The sequence below is a fragment of the Dipodomys spectabilis genome, unplaced genomic scaffold (assembly GCF_019054845.1).
Source record: "Dipodomys spectabilis isolate Male_0828 unplaced genomic scaffold, ASM1905484v1 ptg000306l, whole genome shotgun sequence".
NCBI classification, from domain to species: Eukaryota; Metazoa; Chordata; class Mammalia; order Rodentia; family Heteromyidae; genus Dipodomys; species Dipodomys spectabilis.
In genome coordinates, this window is record NW_024870983.1 from 1,524,893 (window position 1) to 1,532,774 (window position 7,882).

The 7,882-nt window shown below is 38.2% G+C and overlaps 1 pseudogene; it reads left to right on the forward strand.

Moving 5' to 3' along the window:
* Positions 1 to 2,768: 2,768 nt before the first annotated feature.
* LOC122127661 lies at positions 2,769 to 2,867 on the forward strand (annotated as a pseudogene).
* Positions 2,868 to 7,882: the final 5,015 nt, after the last annotated feature.

The window sequence follows — 7,882 nt, forward strand, 5'->3', positions numbered from 1 at the left end:
TACTATTATGCCTGTCTGGTTTCAACTACCTGATAGTCATTCTGTTAAACTGTCTGTTAATATTTGAAGGGTTTATATACATTCCATGGAGTTTCAATCCTGCATATACTTGAACTGATGTCAGCTTATATTTCCATAATTCATTCATCTGCAATAACAATTTGCAAGACTGGAGACTTGAAACACCTAGACATGATTATATTCTCATTCATTTGAAGATTAATCTTTAGTCAACAAGAAAGTTTAAAAATGGCTTTGAATGTATTCTTAACTACCAGTTTTTATAAAGGGCTTTGTAAAATGATGTGTGATTATTTTATTTTACATGGAATAAGACTTTCTACCTCCTATAAGTTTTGGAAAAAGAAGAAAACCAACATTTACTACTATAGAGGAATATGATAGAAATAGAAGATAGATTTTGTCACATCTCAGATGAGTACCCATACTTAAGATTTAAAGACATATTTATTACTATGCTAGACAGAGGGAAAACAAAACAGTATATGATAAGGCAAGTATTGATGACTTTTTAAAATGCCCCTTATTAAGTGATGAAATTTACTTTATTAGCTAACGTTTGGGGTTGAAATATGGGAGGCTGATCCATTTAACAAATTTCTGGAAGGCACCTACTGAACAACACAAATGGTGCGTGGTACTATTTCTAGATTTTAATGAATGTTTGAACCTGTTTGACATTAGTGCTGGGTAAATAAATCAACTCTATTGTATCTTGCTCCCTACACTTGAAAAACTTGTAATGTCACTAAGTGTCATCTACTTATCAAAGGTTATTTTGGCAAGTGTGATTACAAAAAGTTTATTTGAAAAGGAATACACTTTCAGGAGATTAAATGTAGTTTGGTTTGAGAATGACAACCTTTTTATACCACAGAACCAAGTTGTACTAAAGTACCAGTGTTTTGAAGCACTACCGATCTTCTCAATTAATGTTCTGCTGAATTACATTTGACCTCTAAGTCAAGTTTTCCTGACCATGGTAGATCAATCACGGATCCATCCTTACAGGAACTATTTTTTGGGCCCACTTATGCTGGACTGATATATTACATTAGTCATTAGGGGAGGGGTATTAAAAATAATCTTGTGACATTTTCTGATCTTGTTCACTCATATGGGCTGGCCATCTGTAAATTCAGTTCGAAATACAGTAATTTCTCTCGATTTTGTGACTTCATCTTTCATTTTAAGTTGCCTTGCATTACACAATTGCTTGTTGCTAATTCTTGTTTCTCAAGGAATTGGAGCCCTGAAATATAAGAAATGAGAAATTGAGATGGATTTTCAGTTACTTTCTGCTGGCATGTTGCGTAGGCTTAGGTGAGAAGTCTTGCCCCTGTTATCTAATGATGCAGGTAACTCAGGCATAAGATATTAGGACCCATGGGTCTATAGAAGAATAATGTCTTTTAGATATCATATTAGCACAATTGGAGTATAATCTGTAGGAATGCATCAGAAATATGGAGAAAAACAGTTTGGGACCAGTGAGTTAAAACAATAAACAGAGCATCAGAGTAAAATCTCTTATAGATTAGAGGAAACAACATTGATTTTTAACAATGTGAATTCAGAAGACCATGAACACATAGAAGGTATCACAAGTTTATATCGAAGATATTGCATTGATACTTTTTATATTCTAATATATATTCTAAACCTAATTATTTATATTCCAATTCTATTTATTGGAATAAATAAATATCAATTTACTTTTCAAATTATCAATTGATTCTAGTAAGTTTCACTGTGTGAAATATAAAATCAGCACATATAAATATAAAATATATAACTATATATAACATAATATAATGGCACATGTTTTGCATTGTTCTGTTTTGGTTAGGGTATCAAAAGCAACTCTGTTTTAAAGTATTATTCCATTATCTCTACCTCAGTGTTTGGTAGAGTTAGACTTAAACCTTTAACTTTTGTAGATTTACAGACTGAAGGCAAGAGGAAACATTGCCAATTTATGGCCTAATATCAAGGAGAAACATATGGACTTCTCCTGGAGCTATGAAAATATTTGGTGATAGAAAAGCATTAGTCTAAGTTCCTGCCTGGTTGGAAGGTAGATAGGCCAGGACATTAGGTAATCATGCATATGAACAATTTTTTCACCTTCTTGGCTTTAGCTACTTTTGAAATGGTAGGTATAATAAAAAATTATATTTTGATAAAAACCTTCTAGTCTGAAAAGTTCTGTCTGAAATATTCATCTTTCTATGATCCCTTGGAACTAAGATTTGTTTTGTTCAAGTAAAACAATTTACACTATCAGGGTAAGATATTCTGGTTGGTCTGATATTACATGGAAGAATGGTAAAGTGTCAAGTAGACATTTGTGCCAATGGGACTTCATTTGGGAAAATTTCAGCTGCAGAAGTTTAGAAGTAGCTCTTAAGCAAGGCTTACTTTGAATCTGTTAGCTACACAGAGCTAACTCAGTTGGATAAATAAGTACTTGAAAAAGCCATCCCCTTTAGTCCTAGCTAAAAATGCTTCAAAGTATGATTAAATCTAAAATGAAAAAGATTTAAAATAGTCATTGACAAAAAAATTGCAAACGTGAGCAATCAATTGAACAATATAATTATTTTCCATTATACACAGAATGTTAGGGAAAGCAGATCAGTAGCATTGTTAGGAACAATAATGTTTCCTTGTTACAAATAGGCACCCAAGGATATAATCCTGTATATATATTGCATCATTAACTACCTAAATTTAGAGGACATTATATGCTTCAGCAGCACATATATCAAAATTACACCAATACAGAGATTAACATGGCAATCGCAAAGGATGATATGAAAATCTGTGAATTATTCCATAATTTTCATTCTTCAGATGCAAGAAATGAAAAACAATTATTAAAAAGTTGATTACAAAATTACAAGTGTAACAATACATGTAATTCATATAAATAAAAGTTAGTTTGACATCAGTGTATTAAATCTTCACCTTAGAAAGGCCTTTACATTGCATAATCTTTATAAAACTTTTAAAATTAGACAAAATTGTGATTTTATTCCAAAGAAATATACTATAAAGACCTAGTAAAAAAGGAATCTTAAACTGTTTTGGTATGGAATGCAATCTGAAAGGACACATATATTAATGAACCTATATATTATAAAACAATGTAGTATTCAAAGTCTTATATCTAGGAAAGAATAAAATAGATTATGGGCATTATACAAACAGAATACAGAATATTTTAAAGTATAATTTTTCAGATAAGCACCAGAAATAACTTTAGTTTCTTTAGTACTCATTTCAACAGATAAATTAAAATTATATCAGAATAAAAAAAGCAAAAACTCGAGGGGGTCCAAGATGGCGATGGGGAAGTAGGGGAATGTCACAGCTCTCCCCAACCAAAAAGAGAGTTCGAGTTCCAACGTTTAATCTCCCCAAGATACCCACAACAAAAAAATCAACATCCAGAGAAAAACAGGAGTAAAAAGAAGAATTTCACAACAGAGAAGCATGAAGACCCCTCCCCCAACGTCTAATGGTCACAAAGCAGCATGCCAAGCCATGGCCAGCCTGGCCTGGTGGGAGCTGCCGGTGGCCCAGAGACACAGGGAGCTGTGTGCAGATCACCCGCACCAAAGCCCCTTGAGGTACCAGTGTCAGAACGCTGATCGTGACGAATGAAGAAACCTCCGAGCAGGGAACTTACACAAAGATCCCACCCCTTCCCCTCACTCTCCATTCGAGCAGAGAGGCTCCATCCCACCAAAGCCACTCAGCCCCATGGCAGGAACCTCAGAGATACATGAGATGCCCACAGAACACCAGAGCAGAAGAACTGAAAGGAACTGATGCTGATCAAGAGAGCTCAAACAGAGACAAACCTCAGAGATCAGCACCTGCACAGAGGCCCCTTCCCCACCCCTCGGGTGGAGGACGGAGGCCCATCCCGTGGAATGGACCCAAACAGTATCAATGGAGGCAGTGACAGAAAAGAAACACACGGAGCCACCACCTCTCAGATTAGCCCACAGCTACCTCAATTGAACTCTCACTGCAACGGCAACCAGCAACCTACATCACACAGAGACAACTAGCTCCAGGGTGAGTACCCCGCAGGGGACAGTGTATTCCTCAAGGGAGACCAGAGCTGGTGGGAATCCCCAGACCCCCTACCCCAAAACCTGCACCACAGGACCCACTAAAACTAGAAACTGTTCAAGAGCTCCACCAGCCCATGGATCACACTCAGCTGGCAAGGCTTGAACAAGAGAGACCCTGGAAGGAAGCTGAAGTGCCCAAGCCTGGAACAATGCCACTGGGTCAAGACACCCAAAGGTGGAAGAAATTTGAACTGTGTACTCCAAGCTGCGTAATCTAGGTGGGATACATAGCAGCACATGTCCATCAGGTGTGCCCCAGGCTGGGGTCTGGGACCAGGCCTGGGGATCTGGTGCCTGAGCAACATAACTAACTCCTCCCAACTGAAATCAGAAGGTGAGTATACGCTTCAGCAGAGGGGAGAAAAACAGGGGAAACGCACCCCTGGTAACCATGCCTGTGACAGCAAAAGACACAGGGGGTTCAGGACAAGAGAAGCCCAAACCCCACAAGAACCCGACCCATGTATTCTAGGCTGGGAATTGAACAACACAGGCCTCCAGCACCTGATGATAGTCAGGAGCTCAGGCTGGTAAGTTGCTCAGCAGTACAGTGCTTGTCTTATGTGCAAGAGGCCCTGGATCTGATTCCTCAACAAAACATAAGCAGAAAGGGCCAGATGTGGTGCTATGGGTCAAATGGTAGGGTGCCAGCCTTGAGCTGAAGAGCTGAGGGACAGCACCCAAGACCAGAGTTCAAGCCTACAACTAGCCAAAAAGTAAAACAAAACAAAATATCAGGAGACCATAGCAGACTCCAGCATCTGGGAGAGTACATCCAGCACATCCGAACTCGCCAAGAGCACCTGTAGGAACAAACAGGAGCAATCTAGGCTGCTCAACCCTTCTAAAGGCGGGAACTGCCAGTGATCTACAGCAGAGAGCTGAGAATCCTGTGTGGGTCAGACCAGCAGCTGGAGGTCGGCCCCTAACAGAACTGAGATCAGGTACAGACTCTCTCTACCAGCACAGAAACAGTAATCAAGCAAAGACAGACACCTATTGACCAAAACAAAATTTCAGATTAGTCTGCAATAATCCCTGAATCCCCATGAGAAAATCACAGAGAAATATTACAAGGTTTATCAACACCTAGGATAGCAAGCTATCTCTAAAAGCCAGCAGCAATCCAGGGGAGAAGAGCCCCAGTGGGAGAAAAGCAGGAATGGAAGACAAACACTATATCCAAGATATGCTGGAGGCAATGACTCAAGAATAAAGTGAGAAATAGACCAGAATTTGAAAGAACACTGGGTCGAAATACCAAAAGAGGTGCAGGACATCAAACAGGAGATGCATGCAAAAATAGAGGTAGCACACACCTCACTAAGCTGTGAGATAAGTGACAAAATAGAGGCAGTACATACCTGATTAAGAGGTGAGATTAGTATTTTGAAAACCAACATTGAATCCATTGAAATCAACAATGAGTCCCTTTCCTCCATGCAAACCACAATGGAAACCACAGTTAACAGAGTGAACAAAATGGAATACAGAAGACAGAATACATCAACTGGACCAAAAAATGACAGATATTGAAAAATCACTTAAATTATACCAAAGGGAAATTCAAGGACAAGCAGATAGTGCCAAGAAATTTAACCTTCATATGCGAAGATGAGGAATATCAAAGCAAGGGAATGCAGCACCTATTCCACAAGATAATAGGTGAAAATTTTCCCCATCTCTAAAAAGAACATCTTACCCACATAACAGAAGCATATAGAACACCTAACAAGCAGGATCCCAGGAGAAACACTTCTAGACACATTATAGTATAAATGATAGATCTGAATGATAAGGAAACAAACTTGCATGCAGCAAAAATGAAGAAGGAGCTATACTACTATAGGAAAAATATTACAATCACTACAGATCTCTCCACACAAACACTGAATGCAAGAAAGGCCTGGGAAAGTACCACATGAGCACTGAGAGCCAATAACTGCCAACCCAGACTGATATACTCGGCAAAGCTAGCATTCACATTCCATGCAGAAATGAAAATTTTTAATAGCAAAGAAAAAACTAAATTAATACATAAACATTAAGCCAGCATTACAAAGACTACTAAAAGGAGGAACACAACCTGAGAAAAGCAACCAGGAACAGGGACCTGCACCCAGACAAGCATTAATAGAAGTCTATCTGAGCAAGGACAGAGGAAAAGAAAGAAGAAAAACAGTGACAATAATGCATCTCTCTATTCTATCTCTTAAGATTAACGGACTTATTTCACCAATCAAAAGAAAAAGAACTGCAGATTGGATCCTAAAACAGGACCCATCCATCTGTTGCCTTCAGGAGGCCCACCTCTAAGCCAAACATGCAAACAAACTCAGAGTGAAGGGTTGGAAAAGGATCTAACAATCAAATGCCCCTAATAAGAAAGCAGGTGTAGCAATCCTTATATCTGATCAAATAAACTGGTCATTAAAATCATTACAGTGTCAAACCATCCCTGCATCTCTGGGATGAAGCCTAACTGGTCATAATGTATGATTTTTTTATGTGTTTCTGGATTCTTTTAGCTAGAATCTTGTTAAGGATCTTTGCACCTGAGTTCATCAAGGAAATTGGCCTGTAATTCTCCTTTTTGGTTGGGTCTTTGCATGGTTTGGGGATGAGTGTGATATTGGCTTCTCTGTTTCTCTGAAGGGCTTGAAGAGTGTGGGTATTAGTTCTTCTTTAAAGGTCTTACAGAATTCTGCTATGAATCCATCTGGTCCTGAGCTTTTTTTTTGTTGTTGGAAGACCTCTGATTGCTTCCTGTATCTCGTTATAGGATATTGGCTTATTTAATTGGTTCACTTCTTTGCTCAGTTTGGGCAACTTGGATTTCTCTAAAAATGCATCCATTTCTGCCAGGTTTTCTTCCTTTAGAGAGTATAACTTTTGAAAGTAGCCCATTAGGATTGTTTGGATATCTTGGGTACGTGTTATGATTTTTCCCGTGGCATCCCTAATCTTGTTAAAATGGGTTTCCTCTCTTATTTTTTTTAATTAATCTTGCCAACGGTCCATCAATTTTGTTTATTTTTTCAAAGAACCAGCTTTTTGTTTGGTTAATTTTGGCTGTAATTATCTGATTTTCTAATTGGTTAATCTCTGCTCTTAATTTGGTTATCTGGCTCCGTCTAGTAACTTTAGGTTCCATTTTTTCATGTTTTTCTAGCTGTTTTAATTGCAACATGAGATTATTTACTTGGTCTGTCTCCATTTTCTTGATGTGGGCAATGAGGGCGATAAATTTACCCCTCAGGACAGCTTTTGCTGTGTCCCACAAGTGTCTTTGCGAGGTTTTTTTTTTTTTTTATTTTCATTGAGTTGTAGGAAATGTTTTATTTCTTCTCTGATCTCTTCCATTACCCAAGCATTGCTAAGAAGTGTGCTGTTCAATTTGCATGTATTAGAGAAATTTCTGCCGTATGCTTTGTTATTGAGAACTAGCTTGATTCCACTATGGTCAGATAGGATACAGGGGATTATGTCATCACTTTGTATTTGCTTAAGTTCCTTGCATGAACTATGATATAGCCTATTTTGGAGAAAGTTCCATGAGCTGCGGAGAAGAATGTGTACTGTGTTGTGTTACGGTGAAATACTCGGTAGATATCAGTTAATTCCGCTTGAAGTATGGCCTCACTTAATTTGGTAGCTTCTTTTTCAATCCTCTGGGTGGTAGGCCTGTCCTTTGGTGAAAGTGGTGTGTTGAG